Genomic DNA, 27,395 nt, shown 5'->3' on the forward strand with positions numbered 1-27,395 from the left:
AAAAAAAATTAAAAATGAGAAAAAAAGTATTGGACGATGCCAACAACACGCGGTGTTCCCAAGCGGTCCCCCATCTAAGTACTAACCGCGCCCGACGCTGCTTAATTTCGGTGATCGGACGAGAACCGATGTACTCAGCGTGGTATGGTCGTTGGCGAAAGTGGAGTGGCTAGAGAACAAACATATAGCTGCAGTTTAGAAACAATGAGTGCTGAATTTTAGTGTGTTTAACGTAAGTGTGATTTGCGCTTTTGATATGCGGCATGCTTGGACCTCATTGGCCACAAAACAGAATAAATGTCTCTGCTAGCATACATGCCAGCGTAAATTTTGTGATGGCAAATAGTGAAAAATTAGCAATTGGAATATAAACTGAGATTTTAAATGTAAAATATAACATTTTATACAATTTGAAATTTATAAAATTTAAAAAAGCAAAAAAAAAATTAAAAATGAGAAAAAAAGTATTGGACGATGCCAACAACACGCGGTGTTCCCAAGCGGTCCCCCATCTAAGTACTAACCGCGCCCGACGCTGCTTAATTTCGGTGATCGGACGAGAACCGATGTACTCAGCGTGGTATGGTCGTTGGCGAAAGTGGAGTGGCTAGAGAACAAACATATAGCTGCAGTTTAGAAACAATGAGTGCTGAATTTTAGTGTGTTTAACGTAAGTGTTATTTGCGCTTTGCTTGGACCTCATTGGCCACAAAACAGAATAAATGTCTCTGCTAGCATACATGCCAGCGTAAATTTTGTGATGGCAAATAGTGAAAAATTAGCAATTGGAATATAAACTGAGATTTTAAATGTAAAATATAACATTTTATACAATTTGAAATTTATAAAATTTAAAAAAGCAAAAAAAAAATTAAAAATGAGAAAAAAAGTATTGGACGATGCCAACAACACGCGGTGTTCCCAAGCGGTCCCCCATCTAAGTACTAACCGCGCCCGACGCTGCTTAATTTCGGTGATCGGACGAGAACCGATGTACTCAGCGTGGTATGGTCGTTGGCGAAAGTGGAGTGGCTAGAGAACAAACATATAGCTGCAGTTTAGAAACAATGAGTGCTGAATTTTAGTGTGTTTAACGTAAGTGTGATTTGCGCTTTTGATATGCGGCATGCTTGGACCTCATTGGCCACAAAACAGAATAAATGTCTCTGCTAGCATACATGCCAGCGTAAATTTTGTGATGGCAAATAGTGAAAAATTAGCAATTGGAATATAAACTGAGATTTTAAATGTAAAATATAACATTTTATACAATTTGAAATTTATAAAATTTAAAAAAGCAAAAAAAAAATTAAAAATGAGAAAAAAAGTATTGGACGATGCCAACAACACGCGGTGTTCCCAAGCGGTCCCCCATCTAAGTACTAACCGCGCCCGACGCTGCTTAATTTCGGTGATCGGACGAGAACCGATGTACTCAGCGTGGTATGGTCGTTGGCGAAAGTGGAGTGGCTAGAGAACAAACATATAGCTGCAGTTTAGAAACAATGAGTGCTGAATTTTAGTGTGTTTAACGTAAGTGTTATTTGCGCTTTGCTTGGACCTCATTGGCCACAAAACAGAATAAATGTCTCTGCTAGCATACATGCCAGCGTAAATTTTGTGATGGCAAATAGTGAAAAATTAGCAATTGGAATATAAACTGAGATTTTAAATGTAAAATATAACATTTTATACAATTTGAAATTTATAAAATTTAAAAAAGCAAAAAAAAAATTAAAAATGAGAAAAAAAGTATTGGACGATGCCAACAACACGCGGTGTTCCCAAGCGGTCCCCCATCTAAGTACTAACCGCGCCCGACGCTGCTTAATTTCGGTGATCGGACGAGAACCGATGTACTCAGCGTGGTATGGTCGTTGGCGAAAGTGGAGTGGCTAGAGAACAAACATATAGCTGCAGTTTAGAAACAATGAGTGCTGAATTTTAGTGTGTTTAACGTAAGTGTGATTTGCGCTTTTGATATGCGGCATGCTTGGACCTCATTGGCCACAAAACAGAATAAATGTCTCTGCTAGCATACATGCCAGCGTAAATTTTGTGATGGCAAATAGTGAAAAATTAGCAATTGGAATATAAACTGAGATTTTAAATGTAAAATATAACATTTTATAAAATTTGAAATTTATAAAATTTAAAAAAGCAAAAAAAAAATTAAAAATGAGAAAAAAAGTATTGGACGATGCCAACAACACGCGGTGTTCCCAAGCGGTCCCCCATCTAAGTACTAACCGCGCCCGACGCTGCTTAATTTCGGTGATCGGACGAGAACCGATGTACTCAGCGTGGTATGGTCGTTGGCGAAAGTGGAGTGGCTAGAGAACAAACATATAGCTGCAGTTTAGAAACAATGAGTGCTGAATTTTAGTGTGTTTAACGTAAGTGTTATTTGCGCTTTGCTTGGACCTCATTGGCCACAAAACAGAATAAATGTCTCTGCTAGCATACATGCCAGCGTAAATTTTGTGATGGCAAATAGTGAAAAATTAGCAATTGGAATATAAACTGAGATTTTAAATGTAAAATATAACATTTTATACAATTTGAAATTTATAAAATTTAAAAAAGCAAAAAAAAAATTAAAAATGAGAAAAAAAGTATTGGACGATGCCAACAACACGCGGTGTTCCCAAGCGGTCCCCCATCTAAGTACTAACCGCGCCCGACGCTGCTTAATTTCGGTGATCGGACGAGAACCGATGTACTCAGCGTGGTATGGTCGTTGGCGAAAGTGGAGTGGCTAGAGAACAAACATATAGCTGCAGTTTAGAAACAATGAGTGCTGAATTTTAGTGTGTTTAACGTAAGTGTGATTTGCGCTTTTGATATGCGGCATGCTTGGACCTCATTGGCCACAAAACAGAATAAATGTCTCTGCTAGCATACATGCCAGCGTAAATTTTGTGATGGCAAATAGTGAAAAATTAGCAATTGGAATATAAACTGAGATTTTAAATGTAAAATATAACATTTTATAAAATTTGAAATTTATAAAATTTAAAAAAGCAAAAAAAAAATTAAAAATGAGAAAAAAAGTATTGGACGATGCCAACAACACGCGGTGTTCCCAAGCGGTCCCCCATCTAAGTACTAACCGCGCCCGACGCTGCTTAATTTCGGTGATCGGACGAGAACCGATGTACTCAGCGTGGTATGGTCGTTGGCGAAAGTGGAGTGGCTAGAGAACAAACATATAGCTGCAGTTTAGAAACAATGAGTGCTGAATTTTAGTGTGTTTAACGTAAGTGTTATTTGCGCTTTGCTTGGACCTCATTGGCCACAAAACAGAATAAATGTCTCTGCTAGCATACATGCCAGCGTAAATTTTGTGATGGCAAATAGTGAAAAATTAGCAATTGGAATATAAACTGAGATTTTAAATGTAAAATATAACATTTTATACAATTTGAAATTTATAAAATTTAAAAAAGCAAAAAAAAAATTAAAAATGAGAAAAAAAGTATTGGACGATGCCAACAACACGCGGTGTTCCCAAGCGGTCCCCCATCTAAGTACTAACCGCGCCCGACGCTGCTTAATTTCGGTGATCGGACGAGAACCGATGTACTCAGCGTGGTATGGTCGTTGGCGAAAGTGGAGTGGCTAGAGAACAAACATATAGCTGCAGTTTAGAAACAATGAGTGCTGAATTTTAGTGTGTTTAACGTAAGTGTGATTTGCGCTTTTGATATGCGGCATGCTTGGACCTCATTGGCCACAAAACAGAATAAATGTCTCTGCTAGCATACATGCCAGCGTAAATTTTGTGATGGCAAATAGTGAAAAATTAGCAATTGGAATATAAACTGAGATTTTAAATGTAAAATAGATGCAATACAATCGTTATATAAAGTATAGGCTGCATGGCTTAGCCTGAAGCTGAAGCTATATTGGAATTTGCGCGAGTTTACTTTATTAATTAAATGGATTTTATTCAGAGAAAGTGACTGTCTTATAAATATTGTGAAGATAATAATCCCAGCTGGCAAGTAGTCATTCTTATAATGGTCAGTCAGTAATTCTATCTTTGAAATAAGGAGGTATTCCCAATTAAGCTACAACTGAGTATCGAAGACGGATAAACCTAAAATAATCTTTCTTCATTACGAACAATTAAAAAATTGAACTTTTATTTTAGTTCTAAGCGTGAGCTAGTAAAATATTTGTCTAATCAGCAGCAAATACGCATGTGTTATTTGTGGTGGGCTGAGATGGACGTTGAGGATGCGCTAATCCGCTTTGCCCACTGTGGACAAACAGTAAAATCATTTTCGAGGCGAGGGAAATGGCGAAGGGTGGCAATGTTGCGACATTTTTGCATTAGGATGCGGGGCACATGCAGTAAAATATGAAAAGTACCCAGTCTGATATGTGTATATGCTAATACTTACTTATATGGATATAGATACGTGTGAGTGTTTGTATGATTCGTGGGATGTTCTATGCTAATCGGAACAACAGCCAAAAATTTGCATTTTACAGCTTTAGGCGCTGGCTTTCAACGCCTGCTAAGCCAGTTGAGCCAGTTGGTTCAGTTGCCGCTCTATGATGATAAATTGCTGCTGTGTCCAGTCTGACGTCTTGTCCGGCTTTCAAAAGTGAGAAGCCTTGAGCCTGGGGCATCTGGTATTCAAAGGAACTGACAAACCGTATGAGAGCCTAACATTCGGATTGCTCACATATGCGTGCCCAGTGCAGGCAGTACTTTGATTTATACTCTTGACGACATCTTTTGTCGTAGGCACGTCTACTTCAATGGTCCCCAAAAATTAATTATTAATTAGTGTAAAGTCGTTGAAGCAAGGCTAGCTAAGCAGTGCTGTCATATTCCATTGCAGATACGACTTAATCAACGTAGTCAACTCCAACAATCTCATTTGACTTTGCATCAATGAATATAGGCAATGTCAGCTAGAAGTTACCCTAAGCCCCGGCCGAACACAGTTGCTTCAAAGGTGCTTCCTTCTATCTTCAAAGGTGCTTCCTTCTATCTAACCTTGGAATTGAATGCGTAAAATACTGAAAAAGTTAAAAATAATGTAGAGTAACTCTTTTTAGAATACCAGACATATAGAGGAATTATCTGTGTCAGGATTGATTCATGGACCCATGGAAAGTTATTGATTCTTTAAGCTTGGGACGGACTTGAAGGACGGAGGAACTAGGCGGAACGGAGGAACCCTTACTCGACTGTTTATTCTGATAAAGGCTATATATTCTTATGGCCAAAAAACATCATATCCTTCAAGGAATAAAACCTTAAATTCAGTTGCCTTTTATCATTGACAACAAAGCAGAAACAGTTGGCCAGATGGCCTAAACAAAAGCCAGAATATATTCCGGCAAATGTATGGCTAACAGATGCAGCTGCAATGAGACCAATGCACGACAGAGCTGCGGCAACCTATATATACACACACACGCACACACACTCACACACACATATATATATACATGCATATATATATATTTTTATATATCTATTGAAGGGAAGGCACAACCCATGCCGTTGGGCTTACCAAAATGGCAAATAGGGTCAACATACATATACAAAAATACACATACATATGCACACATACATACACATAACATTGAGCAGCAGCAGCAGCAGTAATCAGCTGCAGAATTGGTAAATAAAGCGAAGCAACGCAACATTCATTTGAAACTCGTGCAATGGGCGCATAAATTCAGCGCTCGTATTTTGACAGCCAGCATCCCAGATGCTGGATATTAACTGTCTGCCATGTTGACAGCTGCGATAATTTGTATCCAAATAGGCAGTGCACTGCCTGTCACAAGGCAAACTCCGCTCTTAATTTGTTTAAGGCTGACTAACTCATGCGGAAGTCCATTTATTTCGACAAGTGAAAAGAGTTCATGGGCTTTGTGCAATCTCCGACTTATAAAGTGTTAAGATAGCTGCTGAGTCACTGTAGAGCTCATCTACAGATGGAACAGAGCTGCAAAGAAATTGTGACTGCTAAGTTACTGAACATCCACTTTAAGGATTTGTCAAAGCTTTAAAGTATTTACGTCTCTTGGACCGTTTCTCCGAGACTAAGGACTTCCTTAGTTTTAGTTTGAAAACTAAAATCAGGTCAATTAAAGCTCTGCTCCTCTACAGACATAGCAAAACCTTAGGTGGGTCGATAACGATAGATCAATAACTGAAAATCGACATCGTTTTGATCGATAACATAAAAACGATTAATCTCTAGCTTCTTTAGCTTACGGACAGGCTGATAGACGCAGTTGGCTAGATCGATTCAGTTTGTCGTGCTGATCAGGAATATACATACTTTATGGAGTCTGCCACGCCTTCTTCTGGCTGTTGCCTACATTTTAAGGCAACCAATATACCCAATTTCTCTCCTCTTTTACTATTAGATATATTGCAAAATGAAATGAGAAATAAAAATAAATAAAATGAAAATATTCTTGTGTATTCACGACGCTCAATTCAATATGGTTTTTCTGTCTGTCTGTTTGCATAAAGCTGTATAACCAAAATCGAGATAGGGCGGATATATAGAGCTCTTGCTTTTGACATGTGAGCTACTGTTAAGTTCCTCTACAGCTCGAAATGTCGAATATTGAGTTACTGTTGACTTACTCAATAGATGGAGGAATACACATTTTATGCACACTTTGGGATCTGGTATATCGAAATAACTCTCTAGAAATGTATGAAATAATGTAATGTCCACCCCTCCTGTATATTCTACACTTGTAAGATTAGAAACTATAGATTAAAGACTAACTTACTGTTCACTTCCTCTATTGAGTTAGACTAAAATAATACATCTATTATTATATATTATAATACATATATTATTATATATATTAAAACATATATTATTATTAAAGCTTCTTCGGAGCATGGCAAAACATCATCTTCCAAGAGGCTTTAATAATAATAATATGTGTAATTTTTAGTGTAACTCAATAGACGAAGTGAACAGTAAGTTAGTCTTAATCTATAGTTTCTAATCTTACAAGTGTAGAATATACAGGAGGGGTGGACAGTAGTAAGTTAGTCGTAAATTTAAATTTTAATCAGATAGGACTGCACCACAGGATCGAAAGGAAGTCGGGAAGCTATTTTTTAAATTGATAGTAATAAATAACTTTGAGTTGTTAAAACACAATTCGTATGTTGTTAGGGTTAGAAGTGAACAGAAGTTCATATAGAAAAGTTCATCCAGAATAAATATATTTCACACTTTTCACTTTCTACGAAGTTTTAACAATCATTGCATCTTATGCGTACAATCAGCAGTATGACTTTGGGGAATATGGCGCTAATTTGGCATTTTGTTGGCTCAGACATATATTTTGCATCCTCCTAGTCAAAGCCCTGCAGGGTATAGGAGCAGTGGTAGGCCGTTAGCAAGCGCTGACTGCCGTTGAATTTAACTGAAGAGGTCAGATGCTAAATTTCAATTGCGAGTCTCGCATCCCACAGTGTAATTTTACATTTTCAATTCACAAATACAAGCGCAAATGTTGGCATAGAGGCATTCTCTTTCTCTCTCTCTGTGTCCCTCGTTCTCTCTCTTTCTTTAGTCCTTTTGCAGCAAATGCAAACGCAGTGAACCGCAGGTAACATGAACGCCATTATCAGCTCATCGTCATTAGGCAGGTGTTGGGCGTGAAGGGGCGTTGCATTCGGCTTTTTCCACTGCACACTCTTCTTCTTCTCTGCCAGTTACGTTCAGCCAGAAGCGCCTAGCCCATTAGATTATTGATTTTTGGACTTACCAATTGAATATTTTTACATGTTTTAGTTTTCCCTCTGGTATAAATTAGACGACTGGACTAATTGTAATCTATCGACGCGGATATTCAATGGCAACGTAAAACGAGTCTCTTCACGTGTTTCATTCCTTTAAATTTATTTACATTTGTGCATACTGCAATTCCCTCCGTGACACAGAATGCTTGGCTGTCTAGCTCTTGCTTCATTCTTTTTTCTGTGCTTAGCTGTTGCCCAGAGGCAGAGAGACAAATGCAGAAACCACCGTGTTGTGGCCCCAAGGGCAGGTGTAAGAGCCGCTAGGTCAGCATATTTTGTTATGCTGCGGACCAACAAAACAAAACGCTGGGCCAACCAGTTCGCGTTTCCCTAATGCAAATTGTGTGTCGCATTCGTGGCTTTTTCCTGCAACGTGTTTTTATTTGCTTTGCTTTTGTGTTGCCTGCCCAGTAACCATCGAGGCAGGAGAGCGAGCAGTCCAAGCAGGGTATACCCGTTTTGCAAGGCAGCCAAAGGCACTTGCCTTTCTCATTGGCCAGAGCTCAGCTGCGATTCAGGTCCTTTATTATAATATTAGCTTTAGTTCATATTTGTATACTCAAAATTTAACTTCTTGTTAGGATTGAAAAGATAGTGAATATATTAATAAAATTGCTTTTATTGTTCACACATTTATAATATCGTCTTTTAGTCTGGGAATCATTGGAGTTATTTGAGAATGTTTTTTTCATAGTGCGAAGCTATGGAAAATTGTGCTTGTGTTTCAGGGCAGCTTTCAGAGCTAAAGAAGGAAATATTTTACGAAGCATCTCCTATACACTCTATACTTTTCTATTATCTTTAAATTGATTGCAAGCATCTTAAAGCTTCAGTTCTAAAATAATATCACATGCAACAGTAAATCTATACTCTGCATATTTTCCAAATAGTTTCTTTGTATTTTGGATACATCTTAAAATATTATAAATTGAAGTTAGGTCATTTGGCCAACATGTGATGAGTCACATATTGAATAAAACAGTTAGATAATATCTAAAATTTAACTGAATCCCGCTTCATAGTGCAGAAGTCGTTGAAGACGTTTGGTCAATTGGTTCTCTATGAACTGCAATTACGATTGAATTGCCAGGATTAGTTTGATAATTTAAAATTTGGCTCTGTGAAAGCAAAGATTCGAGTCCTGATAATGCTAGAGACGAGGTGTGTGGTCATTCGACGGCAGGCAAGGCACATTTTCACTTATATACAAGTTTGTTTTAACTATTTTTGCTGAAACTTGTAAGCTTAAGTCCACACATGTGCCTATGTGGGCGTCTGCATGTGTGAGTGCGGTATCTCCTGGTCGAGCACTCCCGACTGAGGCTTTGACTGCTTCTGGATTGACATTGCTGTTTGTCATGCATTTAATTTGTAACGTTTTTGTGAATCTCCCCTAGCACCAATAACAAGTGAAACCAATTTAATCGCGCACTTTCCCTCTCTGTCTCTCTCTCTCTCCCTCTCCCTCTATATCTCTCGCCCTTATCTTGGGTCAGTTCTCATTGCATTTCGGTGACTTTGATTGATACCACAAAATTCGTTAGTGATTCGTTAGAGAGATGCTAATACGACCTTGATTGATTGGCTGAACTTAACCGTGAATCGTAGTAATAGAAAATTCAATAAAAAGATTTGTCCGAACGTGTGGCCTTTAAATATTAAAAAAAACTTAAACATTCAGTTTTGAATAATATTGGTATAAATAACTGAACTGAACTGAACTGCAGAGCTGATGTTCCATTCAGCGACGATTTCTTATCGATAATAAAGAAATTGGATGAGTTATCGACAAAAGCGATAGCCTTGTGCTGGTATATACCATAGGAATATATATTTAAAATGTCAGTTGCTTTTGTGGCTTACGAGATCTCTGCTGACTTATGACTAATGAATGGGGAACATAGATAGCATCTTCAAAGTTATCGTTATCGTTATCGTTATCGGTAAAATGTCAAGTCAGTTGCTTTTGTGGCTTACGAGATTTCTGCTGACTTATGACTTATGAATGGGGAACATAGATAGAATCTTCAAAGTTATCGTTATCGTTATCGGTATCGCTGAGAGTTGAATCTTATTAGTAAATAATAGAAATAGTAGTAAAGGTCGTCTCCCAGAGACCCTAACACATGTCTAGTTGTCAACTAACGTTTGGACACATGAACAAAAGAAGCTAACAACAGAGACTCATCTGTCCTAAACTAGAGCGCATATATGTCTACAACTTAAGGAAACGGGAATACAGCCTTATTTCCTCAACCATCGTTTAAAGGTCGCGACATGAGAAACATTTGAAGCAGCGTTAAATCTAAGTAAGACACGCAATTGCGATAACCTATTGCTGCTTCACAGAGTAAGCGTTTCCAAATTAATTTTTATGGCCGGCTTTTCTTGTTGTAGCTAGACACCTTGTGCGATAAGTAATTACTTCAAGTTGTGCTACTCCATGCCAGCCGTAAATAAATAGGTATGTGGCTGTGGGTGTCTCGGGGCAGGCAAGTGTTACTAATTACGCCTCAGGGTTTCCTGATATATAGCCGGTTAACCCGGGGACCACGACACATGCGACATTAATAATTTAATCGGACGGCGTCGCGACATTTCGCCCGGGTCGTGCAACAATTGCGACGTGCTCGAAGTATTCCTAACAGTAATTATCAAACACAGCTTGCGGGTTGTGTGTGCGCGAAGTAATAAAACATTTATACTTTGGCGCGTGTTTTATAAAATATTCCTAGACAAAATAAGGAAGAGCAATTTGCGACGGACGGAAGGACCTATATTAGAATTGAACAGATCGACTCAGCTCTTCATTCTGATTAAGTATTTAATTACTCCAGTTGATTGATTGATTAAAGGAATTTGTATAAATTAATATATAAATAATTCCTGTCAGTTTTAAAAGTTTCAAATGTCTAGAAAGTTCTGGATATTGAATAGGAATATGGAAAAGAATAGAATATACTTTGCCTAAGGAGATGCATAATATATAGAGGTTAAGAAAACAGGTAGAAAAGGTGTTCTTGATACTTTCGCTTTAGCCATTTACATAAAATTAAAAAAAGGTTTCAGATAACTTCAAAGTTAAGTCAAGTATAGTTAAGGGCCTCCTATACATCAAAGTATCAGCTTGAAATTGATATAAATTGATGCTCTGCATTGTTGAATTTAAGTTTAAGGGGAAGTCTGCAGCTGCGAATAAGTTCAGAATACGCCGGTAGCCCTCTTTTGCCTTTTCAAAGGCTTCAACGTCTGCCCTGCCCTGGCCTACCCACACCAATCTGTATAGTTGCTGCCGCCTTGATGAGTTTGTTAGTTTCAAACATATGTTGCCCCTACAAAGACTCATATCATCACTTAGGACACATACAAGTGTAGGTGAGTATGTGTGCCTGGTGCACCTAGAGCACACAGGGCTGCTTAATGCGCAAAATGGCAAATACTTAGTCAAGGCAAACACGCTGCATCAGGAAAGTTTCTGCGATACCCTGGATAAGACCTGGAAAGATTTTAAACACGTTTAGCACAATCTGAACGCAAGCGGAAAAGAATATATGACTCGAAAATATAACTTTTGTGTCCTTCCATCGCATACATATGTTATGCATAAATGCACTTCCTCAACTTTGTTGAACTCGTTTCCCACACTCTTCCACACAGGGTATATAAAAGCAACTAAGAAATGAGGGCACCAAAATTCAGCTGTTGACGTTAATGTGGCAAGCGCAGTGCAAAAAACGAGATTGCAAAAAAATATGCTCATTACATATCTACATACATTTGTATATGTATATACATTCTCACATATACATACACTAACCAAGTTAGAAAATGGGAAACGGCGCCACTGACTGCATGATACTCGCTCACTGCTCAAAAACAAATAAATAAATTCAAACATTATATATATTAACATGGAGAGAGAGGAAGAGGAAAAGAGGAAACGAGGAAAAGAGGAAAAGAGGAAAAGAGGAAAGAGGAAGAGGAAGAGAGGAAAGAGGAAAGAGAAACGAAAGAGGAAAAGAGGAAAAGAGGAAAAGAGGAAAAGAGGAAAAGATGAAAAGAGGAAAGAGGAAAAGAGGAAAAGAGGAAAAGAGGAAAGAGGAAAAGAGGGAAGAGAGGAAAAGAGGAAAAGAGGAAAAGAGGAAAAGAGGAAAAGAGGAAAAGGAAAAGAAGAAAAGAGAAAAGAGTGAAAGAGGAAAGAGGAAAAGAGGAAAGAGGAAAAGAGGAAAAGAGGAAAAGAGGAAAAGAGGAAAAGAGGAAAAGAGGAAAAGAGGAAAGAGGAAAGAGGAAAAGAGGAAAAGAGGAAAAGAGGAAAAGAGGAAAAGAGGAAAAGAGGAAAAGAGGAAAAGAGGAAAGAGGAAAAGAGGAAAAGAGGAAAGAGGAAAAGAGGAAAAGAGGAAAGAGGAAAAGAGGAGAGGAAAAGAGGGAAAAGAGGAAAAGAGGAAAAGAGGAAAAGAGGAAAAGAGGAAAAGAGGAAAAGAGAAAAGAGGAAAAGAGGAAAAGAGGAAAAAGAGGAAAAGAGGAAAGAGAAGAGGAAAAGAGGAAAGAGGAAAAGAGGAAAAGAGGAAAAGAGGAAAAGAGGAAAAGAGGAAAAGAGGAAAAGAGGAAAAGAGGAAAAGAGGAAAAGAGGAAAAGAGGAAAAGAGGAAAAGAGGAAAAGAGGAAAGAGGAAAAGAGGAAAAGAGGAAAAGAGGAAAAGAGGAAAAGAGGAAAAGAGGAAAAGAGGAAAGAGGAAAAGAGGAAAGAGGAAAAGAGGAAAGAGGAAAAGAGGAAAAGAGGAAAAGAGGAAAAGAGGAAAAGAGGAAAAGAGGAAAAGAGGAAAGAGGAAAAGAGGAAAAGAGGAAAGAGGAAAGAGGAAAAGAGGAAAAGAGGAAAGAGGAAAAGAGGAAAAGAGGAAAAGAGGAAAAGAGGAAAAGAGGAAAAGAGGAAAAGAGGAAAAGAGGAAAAGAGGAAAAGAGGAAAAGAGGAAAAGAGGAAAAGAGGAAAAGAGGAAAAGAGGAAAAGAGGAAAAGAGGAAAAGAGGAAAGAGGAAAAGAGGAAAAGAGGAAAAGAGGAAAAGAGGAAAAGAGGAAAAGAGGAAAGAGGAAAAGAGGAAAAGAGGAAAGAGGAAAAGAGGAAAAGAGGAAAAGAGGAAAAGAGGAAAGAGGAAAAGAGGAAAGAGGAAAGAGGAAAAGAGGAAAAGAGGAAAAGAGGAAAAGAGGAAAAGAGGAAAAGAGGAAAAGAGGAAAAGAGTAAAAGAGGAAAAGAGGAAAAGAGGAAAAGATGAAAATAGTAAAGAGTAAAATATTAAAATATTAAAATATTAAAATATTAAAATATTAAAATATTAAAATATTAAAATATTAAAATATTAAAATATTAAAATATTAAAATATTAAAATATTAAAATATTAAAATATTAAAATATTAAAATATTAAAATATTAAAATATTAAAATATTAAAATATCATACTAATATAATAACATACTAAATACTAAATATCAAACATACTAGCTTCTAAGTCTCTGTTTCCAGTATAGTTAGCCCCCAAGTCACGTCACCATTGAGGATTCCTCGTGGTAAGATGTTGATTAATAATTTGAAATTTGTAGCTTCAAATCCGTTGACTTCTTGCGGACCGTTGGACGAGCATTACAGAGAACCAATACACTTTGTTCGCAGCGTGAACGGGTATGGGAAAGCATACATATGTATATACGTATGCAGATAGAAATTTTTTGGTCGATTTGTGTGAAAATGCTTTGAAGGTCAATTCGCTGGCGAGTCAAGGAATATGCAACACGAGGAAGTGACGTCACAGCCAACTTAGAGCAAAATGGAAATGGCCCGGATAGACAGCTGTGTGGGCCACATCCTTGGGTGCCGCCTCGCAAACGTTAATGCAATTTGTCATGAATTGTATATGTCGGCTTGGCCGTCGTATAATGGCATAGTTAATTGCAGAACTCCTGCTGTCGTCGCCCGCCAAAGAACCCCGTTCACGGCACTCGAATATGAATCTGCGTGCAGACTGAGCATGCGATATATATTACTCTTGCGCCAGGTAGGTGTGTGCAAATGGACATATATATGATGCCAAGAATCTGAATAGAAATATAATCGAGTGTGGCTCCTGAATACCCTGCAGAATTTCCGATAAATATACATATATTGTCATATATATATATATTCGTAATTAATCGAAAATAAATGCCAACAATTAAATACAGAACAAATTATAACAAATTAGGGACTGCTGAAAAATCCATCATACACTTGAAAAGGCATATACCCAAGCTCAGGCAGCTTTGCCTTCGCTGTATTCGTTTTTTGCCAATTTTTTGGCTGGAACTGGGCCAAGTAATTTTATGAATTTATATGAAGCGCCGTCAAATTAAAGTTCTGTGGCTGCATTCATCTTGCCGTTGACTTGCTGCGCATTTCATAGTAATTTTTTTAATATTTTATAATCTTTGTTTTGTCGAACTATGTGATTTTATGGTGAGCTATAAATTTAATAAAATATACTTTGGTATTAGAAAATGTTTCTTTAAAGTCGAAGTCGTCTGAAAAGAATGTCAGCTGACTGATGACTGATCTGGCGATTATTATGAGCAAAGTTTGATCTTCTCTTGTCGCTGCTCTGTCTAAACAATTTTGAGAATCTTCGGAAAGAGAGCCCAGCTAATGTTCCTTTTCTCATAAGTGTTTGCCCTGCTGTTATGTAGCTTTCCTTCTCTAAATACGTGAACTTCGATCTGTGAATTTTCTTTATATGAAGCTTGACACATTGAATACTTTAGAGCATGATGTTCTGTAAAATAGTAGTGTTACACTTCTTGTAATTTTTCCGATCGAAAATTAAAAATATCCCATTTTTTGTTTAGAATATAATGTAAGGAATAAAACTGTAAAAAGCTCCATTTACTTTGGGTCAGAGCTCGTTAGTTTTTCACGATTTTAGAGAGATGCTTTTAAAATCGGAGAATCTTTCATTCTCCAGCCCTGAAGTACACAAGTTCCTATGTTTGGAACCAAAAAACATCTAAGTTTATAAAAAAAAACTTCATATTCATTTCAAAAAGCTTCCAATGTAATGAGTTTATCAATAAATTGTTTTGTCCAACATTTGATGTTCCATCGCACTACTATTTTCTTAAACACAACTATATATAATTCTTTATTTATCCGATTTTTCAAGAGTAATCTGTGAGTAGGAGTAGTTTGGACCATGGCTGGGATTCTATTTAATCTATGTCACCTTTGGTGGTCCAACTGTATAGAGATCAGAACAGCAGCTTAAAGTGTTCACGTAAAGTTTCTTGGCTCTCCGACCGCAGCTTGATTACCCACTGTCAGGGCAGGCAGAGCAACGCTGGGAAGGGCAGGGCAGGGTAGACCGACGTCACGAAAGCAGTTGAGCAGGCTGAGCGCATTGTAATCTTGGTGAGCTTAGAAAAAAGAATGCTGTGCATGTGCAAGTCCACACGGCATTGCACGCTGCCAGCTGTACTTGAAGCTTTGCGCTTTTAATGCACTTCCTGTACACGCGCGTCCTCGTTTATGTGTTGCCGGCGCACAAAAGGTAATGTGAAGCTCGGCGTGCCACAAATGCCGCACAAAAGCAAACAGGCGGCGAGAGACTGCGACTGCGACGGCGACGGCGACGAGTGAGAGTGCTACGCCGGCGAGGTTGCTGCGGGCTCAGCCAGGAAGGTGAGCTCATTTCGTGTCACAGATTCATGTTTATTTAGCGCTTAAAGTGCTGCTCCTCCTTTATCGGCATCTTCGTGTATGCAGTCGAATTTCACATTTCTTGCGAATATTTGGAACGTGCAATATGACTCGAATGCAGGCATTGACTCGAATGACATAAACATCATTTGCGCGCCAGCAATATGTTACTTTAATGCTTTCAAAAGGCAAATGCAAATGCAAATGCAAAAATACCTACCTATCTGCATAAACATTCAGATGGCTTAAGCCAAATCCCAGCACTCTGCGTCCCTACCTAGCCGGCTAGTAACGTAATCTGCTTTATCTATGAGCGTACATTTGTCAAGTGCCAAAAAAATTACGAGCTTAAAGTCAAAAGCCAATTGCAATTTGATATTTGGCAATAATAAATCGCAGCTATTAAGCAGCTAAGTAGAGCAGAGGGTACTCCAGCTGCACAGCCAGCTCAGCTCTAGTTTGATTCCATTTCAGCTTGAATACATTAGACCCTTTGCCATCAGAGCAACGAGCTTAGGTACTCCAAATAGAGTTAGGCAATGCGAGAAGGCCACATTTAACATGGCTAGCAAATGCCTAAACACTTTCTCTATCGAGTCCTACAAAAATCAACACGAAGTAAGTTGAATTTCATTGTTCAGAATAATTATTTTGGACTACAAATTACCTACTTAACTTTATCGCCACTCTATGGAAATATTTTGTTGACTTTTTTTAAATTTAAAAAATTTAGTTGTAATGGCAAATAATATTGAAACTTAGAAAACTTTTTCCTTTATAATATAACAAAACAATTTATAACCTTCTTTTCAGAATTATTTTGGACTACAAATTAACTACGTGGCTTTTCCGCCACTCTATGGAAATTTTTTATTGACTTTTTATAAATTGTGCTTAAAAATAAATTTTGAATGAAATTAGTAATTCAATAAAATTTAGTTTTAATAGCAAATAATATTAAAACTTAGAAAACTTTTTCCTTTATAATATAGCAAAATAATTTATATTCTCTTTTTTCAGAATAATTATTTTGGACTACAAATTAACTACTTGGCTTTTCCGCCACTCTATGGAAATTTTTTATTGACTTTTTTTAAATTTAAAAAATTTAGTTGTAATGGCAAATAATATTAAAACTTAGAAAACTTTTTCCTTTATAATATAACAAAACAATTTATAACCTTCTTTTCAGAATTATTTTGGACTACAAATTAACTACGTGGCTTTTCCGCCACTCTATGGAAATTTTTTATTGACTTTTTATAAATTGTGCTTAAAAATAAATTTTTAATGAAATTAGTAATTCAATAAAATTTCGTTTTAATAGCAAATAATATTAAAACTTAGAAAACTTTTTCCTTTATAATATAGCAAAACAATTTATAACCTTCTTTTCAGAATTATTTTGGACTACAAATTAACTACTTGGCTTTTCCGCCACTCTATGGAAATATTTTATGGACTTTTTATAAATTGTGTTAAAAAAATAAATTTATAATGAAATTAGTAATTCAATAAAATTTAGTTTTAATGGCAAATAATATTAAACAAAAAATAAAAATAAATAATATTAGAAAACTTTTTCCAAGAACAAATTGTAGAAATTACTTAATTGAGTTGTGCTTTGAAGCCAAATGGTTTGTGGATTTCAAAATTGATATTGCCAGAACAATATAGCATATAGTTTTATCTGTAGACAAGAGTGACCAACACTGATCAACAGTGATTGTGTGATTCTCTACCAAGAAGTATTATTGATTGATATTATTGATTATAATTGACTGATCAAAGCTTTCTCTGTAGCTCAGCTGGGGGAATTCCTAAATCTCGAAGATTAGGTTTTTGCTCTTGTGAAATGGTTATTTCCCATATTCACTCTGTTCTTGGGTAACAGACATGATGAAAACACTAATCAAAGATTGTAGCCAATTAAAGGGCCCTTGCTCATCTTCCGAGCGACGAGCCATTTACTACGGATATATATGTGTGCATAGGTGATAATTGTTTCATAGCCAATGCCAATTTGTGCACCATAATTTTCCATTAATTAATTTGGCACAAAGTGGAAACTTCTTCTCGCCTAGTTGAGAGTCGACGAGCTGCAGGAAGACTTCTGGTGGGGCTGGCCGGTTGGCTGCAAACAATTGGACGACTTGTCTTGAACTTGGCTCGTTGTCGAAAAGTTTCCATTGTTAATCAAGTTTGCTTTAGGGGCAAGACTTTCACGCAAATTAACATTCGCATAACTGACCCGCCAATAAGCCAAGTTACCAACGCTGCCGCCACTTGGGTCGGTCGGGCCTGGGCCTGGGCCTGGGCCATTTCGGAAATAATTAATATTTTTTTGTGAAAGGAAAAGTTTCGGCCATGCGAAATGCAAGCTCAGCATCTGCGCGACCAGCATTTGGCTAAAATCAAAACTGCGAAGGAAAAGAAATGCCCTGAACTTACCACCGAGTCGGAGTCAACCGCAAATGTGTATGTCAAGCGGGTTGGCTGCTGCTGCTGCTGCTGCTGCTGCTGCTGGTAAATCAATAGAGCAAGAGACCACGACACACTCTCACTCTGTGAATATTGACATGTACGTGTACATCTAGTCGGATGCACAGCAGTGCAAGCGCCACAGGGTAAATTTCCTGCCCTACCAAATAGGCACGAAACGTCTCAAAAAAACTCAAACGAAAGCTAAATGTCAGCCCACGCTGCGGCGCACAAATTGCATTTTGTATTTACAAATGCACGTGGAAGTAACAAAGAAAGGCGGTCCCGAAAGAGCGCCTTTACACGTATTCAAAACTTGATATATATTGTATATATATACCTATATATATGTGTGCCACATGGGGAGTAAATGGGGCCAAGTGTAACTTACCATTTCAGTGTTAGTGTTTGCTGCTGAACAGGAACCTTGGGACGTACGAGCCACATTTCTGACTGTGTGTGTGGGGGCCCGGGCGAAGGACAACACACAGTGCAAAGCCAGAGGGTGAAGAGGGGGCAGAGGCAGCGGGGCAGGGGTAGGGGAGGCTGTCTGTCATTGACGTAAAACTCGGCATGAGCAACATTATTTTGTTACCGACTCAGCTTAAGGACATGAAAACACATGTTGTTCAACACATTGAAGTAAAGCGCAAAAATGTTTCGTTCTTTAAGGGCAAGACTCACATAAATATTTAATACAGATGACTTGACACCCGCACACATGCGGACAGTGTGTGTGTGTGTGTGCTTAACGTCTCAATTGCAGCAGCGCTCACTGGGGGAATTAAATGTTGCCGCAAAAAGGGTAATCCACAGCAGTCAGCTGCCAGCAGCCGGCACCCTCATGCAACATGCCACAGACCGCATGTTTGAGTCAGACAAGTGTTTCGGATAAATAAATAATATCAACTGACTTATAATAGCATCCTTTGATATGCAAGCAAGACGCACCCAACCAACATTGCCTACTACTGCGTGTAGCATGCTCCATCGCACTCTGCGCGCTGAAAGCCTTTATGAAATTCGTACGATTTTATTTGCAACACTTATTCAATGCACACAGCTGGAAGAGTATTGAACATCCATTTGCTTTTAATATTCAGTTACTGCGATTGCCAAACTCCTCAAGCTTGCCTCAGCGCTGCGAACTAGGTGCTGCGCAATGCAGCATGCAACATTAACAAAGAAACATCAAATAAATATTTGATTAATTTATAAAAAGTAGTCGAATGCCCACTGCACAATACTCGGCTTTGGTTAAGCTTAGTCGAAAATCAATATTTTCGAATTTGCCACGTCATAGCTAGCGCACCTTAGAGCTCATAGCTCATACTTGAAGGATCTACCTGAAAAAATTGTGATTTAACTGAGGAACACATTGGACTTGCAACGCGCTCAGCAAGCGTGAATAGAATATTTTTGATCAATCTCAATAATTTGTTAGAAATCAATAGAACAAGTCAACAGTAACCCGCCTACATACAGACGAATTTACTGTTATTCTAGATTTAAAGTCCTTCAGTGACTGGTCCCATAGTGAAAGAGTATACGAATCGCAGGATTCGAATTATCTACTCCAGGCCATAAATGTGCTGTAATTTTATTATTCATAATAGAAATTCCAGACTTCTCCTGATGCATGCATCTGCTAAGTGCTTGGCAGGGTATTTGATCTTCGGGGAGGCAAGATAATTCTTTTACTGTGCTTTACAGTTAAACTGCCAACGGAATATTAAATACTAAATCACACTAAAATGTGAACGTGCGAAGCTGTCGAAACTTGTAAAACAGTTCAAAAACATCTTAAAAGTGTGAAAGCCAGCTCCATCTGTCTCTAATCTCTTTTAATGACAGGCTCATGAAATGGAATATTTGAGCGGGGTTTACTTTTTCAATAAATGGTAAGGCAGCAGCTCTTCTTTATGTATATTTTTAATTTGAATTCTCAATTCAATACAATTTATTACCTCTTTTGTGACATTGCTTTTTCTAATATTTCATAAAAATTGTTATTTTGGGAAGGGCAATTCTGTACTCCAAGGCAATAATAAATGCTACATAAATAATAAATTCTCGTGGATATATGATAAGTACCTGGTGAAACGGAAAAACAGTATTAACTGCAGTTTTAACATATATATTAACATATAATATAAAATGCTGCATTTGATTGAGGATTTGTTTTAACTTTATTATATTTAATAGACTATTGGAAGTATGCTCGTTTATCAACGCCTGATCGAAATAATATATATAGCAAATTGAGACATTCATAGCGTTTCATTTCCACCTTTTATATATATATATATATATATATATATATATATATATATATATATATATATTTAAATATAATTAAAAATATATATTTTATTTACTTCATCTATTAATGTACATAATATCTAAGTAAACAGATCCTGAATATACTTAAGTGATTATCAAATTGTTATTATTTTTATCTTGAAGACGACTTAAGCTAGCAACAATAAATAAATACATAATGAATATAACTTGCATATTTTCTTCCAAGACTTGAGACTTTTTCCATTACATTTATACAATTAGAGCAAAACATATTTAATAACTGTATGAATACAAGAAGCATGACATAAAAGGCATTTCTGAGCAAGTATCTCATTTTCGGACACTCCCGACTAGAACACTCTAACTATAACTACATAACTGAAGGTATATAAAAATAATACTTGTTTAATGCAAAGTGAGAGCTTGAAACTGAATTAACATTGCAATAGTTTACTGAGGCAACTTCATATAACCATTTATACAGTTTTTCGGTACGCTTTAGAAGTTCGTACATGGGATCGAAAAGAAGGACGATAAGGGAAGAGAGAGTGGAGTGGCGGAGAGATGTAGGAGAGGGAATGGAAAGGAGGGGCGAGGGAAAGGAGGGAGGGAGTAGGAGAAAGAAAGAAAGAAGAAAGAAAGAAAAAAAGGACAGAGGGAACGGAGGGATGGATGAGGGAGGAGGAGAGGGAAGGAGGGAGGAGGGCGGAGGGGGAGTGAGGTAGGGAGGAGGGAGGAGGGAGGAGGGAGGAGGGAGGAGTGAGGGAGGGAGGAGGGAGAAGGGGGGAGGAGGGAGGAGGGAGAGGGAGAGGGAGGAGGAGGAGGTGAGAGGGAGGAAGGGAGGATGGATAGGGAGGAGGGGAGGAGGAGGAGGGAGGAGGGAGGAGGGAAGGAGGGAGGAGGGATAGGGAGGAGGGAGGAGGGAGGAGGGAGGAGGGAGGAGGAGGAGGGAGGAGGGAGGAGGAGGAGGAGGAGGGAGGAGGGAGGAGGGAGGAGGGAGGAGGGAGGAGGGAGGAGGGAGGAGGGAGGAGGGAGGAGGGAGGAGGAGGAGGGAGGAGGGAGGAGGGAGGAGGGAGGAGGGAGGAGGGAGGAGGGAGGAGGGAGGAGGGAGGAGGGAGGAGGGAGGAGGGAGGAGGGAGGAGGGAGGAGGGAGGAGGAGGAGGGAGGAGGGAGGAGGAGGAGGGAGGAGGGAGGAGGGAGGAGGGAGGAGGGAGGAGGGAGGAGGAGGAGGGAGGAGGGAGGAGGGAGGAGGGAGGAGGGAGGAGGGAGGAGGGAGGAGGGAGGAGGGAGGAGGGAGGAGGGAGGAGGGAGGAGGAGGGAGGAGGGAGGAGGGAGGAGGGAGGAGGGAGGAGGGAGGAGGGAGGAGGGAGGAGGGAGGAGGGAGGAGGGAGGAGGGAGGAGGGAGGAGGGAGGAGGGAGGAGGGAGGAGGGAGGAGGGAGGGAGGAGGGAGGAGGGAGGAGGGAGGAGGGAGGAGGGAGGAGGGAGGAGGGAGGAGGGAGGAGGGAGGAGGGAGGAGGGAGGAGGGAGGAGGGAGGAGGAGGAGGGAGGAGGGAGGAGGGAGGAGGGAGGAGGGAGGAGGGAGGAGGGAGGAGGGAGGAGGGAGGAGGGAGGAGGGAGGAGGGAGGAGGGAGGAGGGAGGAGGGAGGAGGGAGGAGGGAGGAGGGAGGAGGGAGGAGGGAGGAGGGAGGAGGGAGGAGGAGGAGGAGGAGGAGAGGGAGGAGGGAGGAGGGAGGAGGGAGGAGGGAGGAGGGAGGAGGGAGGAGGGAGGAGGGAGGAGGGAGGAGGAGGAGGGAGGAGGGAGGAGGGAGGAGGGAGGAGGGAGGAGGGAGGAGGGAGGAGGGAGGAGGGAGGAGGGAGGAGGGAGGAGGGAGGAGGGAGGAGGGAGGAGGGAGGAGGGAGGAGGGAGGAGGAGGGAGGAGGGAGGAGGGAGGAGGGAGGAGGGAGGAGGGAGGAGGGAGGAGGGAGGAGGGAGGAGGGAGGAGGGAGGAGGGAGGAGGGAGGAGGGAGGAGGGAGGAGGAGGAGGAGGAGGGAGGAGGGAGGAGGGAGGAGGGAGGAGGGAGGAGGGAGGAGGGAGGAGGGAGGAGGGAGGAGGGAGGAGGGAGGAGGGAGGAGGGAGGAGGGAGGAGGGAGGAGGGAGGAGGGAGGAGGGAGGAGGGAGGAGGGAGGAGGGAGGAGGGAGGAGGGAGGAGGGAGGAGGGAGGAGGGAGGAGGGAGGAGGGAGGAGGGAGGAGGGAGGAGGGAGGAGGGAGGAGGGAGGAGGGAGGAGGGAGGAGGGAGGAGGGAGGAGGGAGGAGGGAGGAGGGAGGAGGGAGAGGGAGGAGGAGGAGGGAGGAGGAGGAGGAGGGAGGAGGGAGGAGGGAGGAGGGAGGAGGGAGGAGGGAGGAGGGAGGAGGGAGGAGGAGGAGGGAGGAGGGAGGAGGGAGGAGGGAGGAGGGAGGAGGGAGGAGGGAGGAGGGAGGAGGGAGGAGGGAGGAGGGAGGAGGGAGGAGGTGAGGAGGGAGGAGGGAGGAGGAGGAGGGAGGGAGAGGGAGGAGGGAGGAGGGAGGAGGGAGGAGGAGGAGGGAGGAGGGAGGAGGGAGGAGGGAGGAGGGAGTAGGGAGGAGGGAGGAGGGAGGAGGGAGGAGGGAGGAGGGAGGAGGGAGGAGGAGGAGGAGGAGGGATTAGGGGAGGGGAGGGAGGAGGGAGGAGGGAGGAGGGAGGAGGGAGAGGAGGAGGGAGGAGGGAGGAGGGAGGAGGGAGGGGATGTAGGAGGGAGGATTAGTTATTATTAGTATTAGGAGGGATATTTAGGAGGGAGGATTGAGGAGTTATTGAGTGAGTTATTAGATTTGGATTATTATTAGGAGGGAGGAGGTGATTTATAGGGAGGAGGTATGAGGGAGGATGATTAGGTATTATGTATTATTTATTATTTATGATTTATTATTTATTATTTATTATTTATTATTTATTATTATTATTATTATTTATTATTATTATGTATTATTTATTATTTATTATTTATTATTTATTATTTATTATTTATTATTTATTATTTATCATTTATTAAATATTATTTTATTAAATATTTGTATATCTATAAATTGATATTTGTGGATATTTGTATACTTATCGTCTACATTTAAATAGAATAAAGAGATTATTTGAGTGGGTTTTGTTTGCAATACTTTTCTATTTATATTTGTGTATTCATAACTGAAATAAGTTGGAGCTATGTGGACGTTCCTTTGTCCTGGCAATATTTGCCTGAGGCCGCAGAGCGGAATTTACGAATCACTAGTGCCGTAGCAAGAAATTCGGAGCCAGCCAGACAAATATGTCCAGCGAAATGCTCTGGTCGCATATTTAATTCGTTCCCATTAGCAATGGGATAGCAAAATTTGGAAAATATTTGCACTAGCCCCATGTCAAAGGCAGGCGCATAGAAATGCGAGCTCGGCCAAAGAATGTGCCGTAGACAAATTGCTCGAATTGAACGACGCAAAGGCAAACAATGCTGTGAGCTGTGTGCTCTGAGCTGTGAGGCTCGCTTTGAGACTTCACTGGCGGCTTTCATCCTTATCTGCCTTCAGAGTTTGAGTTGGCTTGACAAAAAGCAGCCGTGCCACATGGCTGTTTCACAAATTCCCCAAAAGGCCTCACACAGTCATTGACTCGAACTCTCCCGAGGGCCTTTTACGTGGCGCACGGCTAATATTAACAAATAATTCCGTTGTATGTACCTGAGCTGAGTCTGCACTTTTTGCTGCCAATTAAATGCCAGTTTCAGCTTGCCAAAACTCGGAAGCCTGCAATGAGCCCAGCCAGCCCAATTAAAGGCCAGGATCCGAGTTTGTCCTGCAGCAAGCGCTGACAATTGGAACTAAACTGAAACAGTGGCAACAGCGATGACTGTTGCTACCGAAACTCTCTCCGGATACCTAATTATAGTTACCTGAAAATGGCTAATTCGGTCTTCTCCTATTTTTAGCCAACGATTCGAATAGCTGGTGCAGTCCTTTGCGTGTCATATTCCGAGCTTTGCTAAGGCAACACACATGTTAATTATGTGCCCGGTTTTAATTAGCCCGTGTAACATTTGCAAACCGAAATCGCACAGCAAGTTCAGTTGCAAAATATTTAATTACCTCGGTCTCTGATATTAGATTGACAATTAAGCCAAATCGTAGCTATTTCCCTTGCGCTGACAATAGTATTTAGTTTAAAAAACATTAGTGCTGGGCTTCCAAATCAAGCTCAGCATTTGTATATTCAAGCTTGACAGATTTGCTTTGGGTCTTAAAACTCGTTATCTCTCATAAGAGAATTGTGCACAACTTGCTGAGAAAGTCGGCTATGCCCGACCAGAAGTGGATGTAATAAAGTTTTCACTGTGTAGTTTTGTTAGTTTGCAGTTTGAGTATCAAGTGTTGCGCCTCTGATAGTTTATTGAGTCTGCCCTTCATGTTAGCCAAAAAAGCAGAGACTCCGCTTATTCAGCATCTTCAAACTTTATTGGCCTTCCTTCGCTGGTGTCGGATCCAGCACTTGCATGCTTTTATTGAAAATATATTATAGTACTTACATTATCTATCTATATATATTTCTTATACGTTTCGCGTTGAAATTGCTGTCCATCAGCTGCACTTTTCGTCAAATAAAAGCCGAAAACTGTTTGACAATTGCAATATTTTCCATATATGTTAAGCTAACTGCTCTATAGGAAGTTACATTGCTAACACTTAAGTAAGATTACATGCTCTGAATGGGATGGAGTCGCTATGTTAGTATATATATTTAAAACTAAAGGTAGCTGCAACTGCACTACTTTTCCCTCGCTAAAATAAGGAGAACAGCCGAAAGAGAGGGATAAGAGAGAGAGAGAGATGGGAAGACGTTGGTCCCTTGATTAGTTGGTTCAAAAGACGATATATTGTTGAAGAAGAAAATTTGAAAATATGATAAGGATTGTTATATTAAGTTGCATATATAATATAAATATATAATATATAATATAAATATATATATTTTAAATATAAATTTTTAGTGCTCTTAAAGAACCTCAAATACAAAGCCAAAGACGTCATGGGGTCAGCCTACTGCAAGTCTTCGACACAGTTTAGGCACACACTTATATATATATAGCAATATAATACTATTTAAGCTATAATTATGTATTAATACTAATTTCCTTAACAAATTGGTGAATAACTTGTGGCCACATTTAAATTTTATCTGAAATTGTAAACTGTTCGTGCGAGCCTAAGAGCATTAGGACATGTTTTTATAACTGTAAAATGTAGAATTACATATTTGTATATGTGTATTGCAGTACATGACACAAGCACACACACGTACATATGTATAGATAAATGTATGTATGTATGAATATTATCTGAGTATCTAATATAACAGCTCAAATAAGAGTGATAAATGGCCAAAACGTGACCTGGCATTTGTAAGGGCTGTTTGCCCACTTTGGATGTATTCAGCTCAACGGCAGCTGGGTCTTTACTTTAAACTTTGTCAGGCTAGAAAGAGGCAGACACACAGCGAGAGAAAGACGACTCCAATTGAGAGCATGTGAGTGTCTGTCAACGTATCAAGGCTGACAGCGTTTTAAAACTTGATATACTGCAGCATAGGATCTTTGCTTTAATATTTAAATGAATACCTTTAAATTACTAATCGCATAGCACAAATCATTAGCTTCTTGCTTAGGGGCAAAATACATCCATGTTGAGCCTGGCTAAACAACTTAGACCATAGTAAATAGCCTTACGTAATTTGTAGAAAGTTAATATTCATTTTAAATAAAAAGAGTTTCCAGTTACACAAGGCACAGTTAGGTGTCGATAGTGAGAGAACAGACATAAAATCTTTCAAAACTCATTATATATTGTAGGATATTGTAGTAGCTATTCGAAACATGACTTGTCTTGTCTTATTGACATCAATGAAACTTGCTCTCATGGGAGCGAGTGGCAGCACAGAACCGGGAAGAACTATTCAAATTTTCATAAATGCATCGATGATTTGGTGTATTCGCAAATGCTTTCTATGCCAAATACATATTTATCTATCTCCTAATCTATCACATTGTCAAAGCGCACGCCATGTCCTGGCGGGCTTTTGTGGCAGCTGCATAATGCGCCGCACACGCTGCTCTCCTTTGAGCTTGAGTGTTCGCTGGCATCTTCATTGATCACGTATTCGATGGCAGTGTGACTTTAGCCCTATGTGATTTATGCATACTCTATACAAATGTCTAGTCTTATGTGGTAATAAAGGCAGATCGGGCAAGTTATCTTATTAAAAGAGTTTCTTAACGCTATACATAAAAGATGTGTGCCTAAACTTTTTACTTTAATTTAATCAAAATATTTGGTTTCTGGTATCTTTGATGAGTTTAGTCATTGACATTGTTAAAGAAAGATTATATTTATATTATATTATTATCAATATCATCATATCATCATTACCAGAGATTGAATGAGTAAGTCAGCAAAATTGGAATTTAGTTATAATTGTTGCCTGCGCATGTCATTGTGGCATATGGTACAGGTAACTCCTAGGCGAGCATACCCTACTTCACTTTCATTCCAAAAAATTGACTAGAAACAAAATTAGTGTAGTTCTTTGCCTTCCATTTCAAAAAATACATTAAGTAATATTAGTTTGCCGCATATATAATATTGAGGTGAGGTCAGAAAATCTAAAGCTCAAATATTTTTTGAATGGTATAAATAAGCTTTGAAACCGCTCACGAAACTGACAAATAAATATAGAAAATTAAAAAATATTAGAAATTAAATAAATGATGATAAATGAAAAAACAAATTTTCCATAAACTATTTTTGACATAAATTTAGATTTAGTATTTGAAATCAAACAAATGATTCATCGTACTATAAAGTTTGATGCATACTGTGGAAAGCTTAACAGTTGAAGAAGCACTTTTGGCAGCTAAGCTTGCTATAAAAGTAACGGACGCGCAGTTGGTTTGAGAGTAACTGTACAAAGCTAAAAGTCAAACACATTCCGAATTCATTTGTAATATGCATTTTATTTACACAGTATTTTCACTACATATATGACATATA

The 27,395-nt window shown here is 39.5% G+C and overlaps 9 non-coding genes across 9 annotated transcripts; all 9 read right to left on the reverse strand.

Moving 5' to 3' along the window:
• Positions 1 to 37: 37 nt before the first annotated feature.
• Positions 38 to 156, reverse strand: LOC115483630. Its single transcript, XR_003944508.1, has one exon. It is a non-coding gene; the product is annotated as a 5S ribosomal RNA (ribosomal RNA).
• Positions 157 to 475: 319 nt separating this feature from the next.
• On the reverse strand, positions 476 to 594 carry LOC115483632. Its single transcript, XR_003944510.1, has one exon. It is a non-coding gene; the product is annotated as a 5S ribosomal RNA (ribosomal RNA).
• Positions 595 to 900: 306 nt separating this feature from the next.
• LOC115483633 lies at positions 901 to 1,019 on the reverse strand. Its single transcript, XR_003944511.1, has one exon. It is a non-coding gene; the product is annotated as a 5S ribosomal RNA (ribosomal RNA).
• A 319-nt stretch (positions 1,020 to 1,338) lies between these two features.
• On the reverse strand, positions 1,339 to 1,457 carry LOC115483634. The gene has a single exon (XR_003944512.1). It is a non-coding gene; the product is annotated as a 5S ribosomal RNA (ribosomal RNA).
• Positions 1,458 to 1,763: 306 nt separating this feature from the next.
• LOC115483635 lies at positions 1,764 to 1,882 on the reverse strand. Its single transcript, XR_003944513.1, has one exon. It is a non-coding gene; the product is annotated as a 5S ribosomal RNA (ribosomal RNA).
• Positions 1,883 to 2,201: 319 nt separating this feature from the next.
• On the reverse strand, positions 2,202 to 2,320 carry LOC115483636. Its single transcript, XR_003944514.1, has one exon. It is a non-coding gene; the product is annotated as a 5S ribosomal RNA (ribosomal RNA).
• A 306-nt stretch (positions 2,321 to 2,626) lies between these two features.
• On the reverse strand, positions 2,627 to 2,745 carry LOC115483637. Its single transcript, XR_003944515.1, has one exon. It is a non-coding gene; the product is annotated as a 5S ribosomal RNA (ribosomal RNA).
• Positions 2,746 to 3,064: 319 nt separating this feature from the next.
• On the reverse strand, positions 3,065 to 3,183 carry LOC115483638. The gene has a single exon (XR_003944516.1). It is a non-coding gene; the product is annotated as a 5S ribosomal RNA (ribosomal RNA).
• Positions 3,184 to 3,489: 306 nt separating this feature from the next.
• On the reverse strand, positions 3,490 to 3,608 carry LOC111599278. Its single transcript, XR_002751421.1, has one exon. It is a non-coding gene; the product is annotated as a 5S ribosomal RNA (ribosomal RNA).
• Positions 3,609 to 27,395: the final 23,787 nt, after the last annotated feature.

Source organism: Drosophila hydei, unplaced genomic scaffold (assembly GCF_003285905.1).
Source record: "Drosophila hydei strain 15085-1641.00,03,60 unplaced genomic scaffold, DhydRS2 tig00008138-arrow-arrow-pilon, whole genome shotgun sequence".
Classification (NCBI taxonomy): domain Eukaryota; kingdom Metazoa; phylum Arthropoda; class Insecta; order Diptera; family Drosophilidae; genus Drosophila; species Drosophila hydei.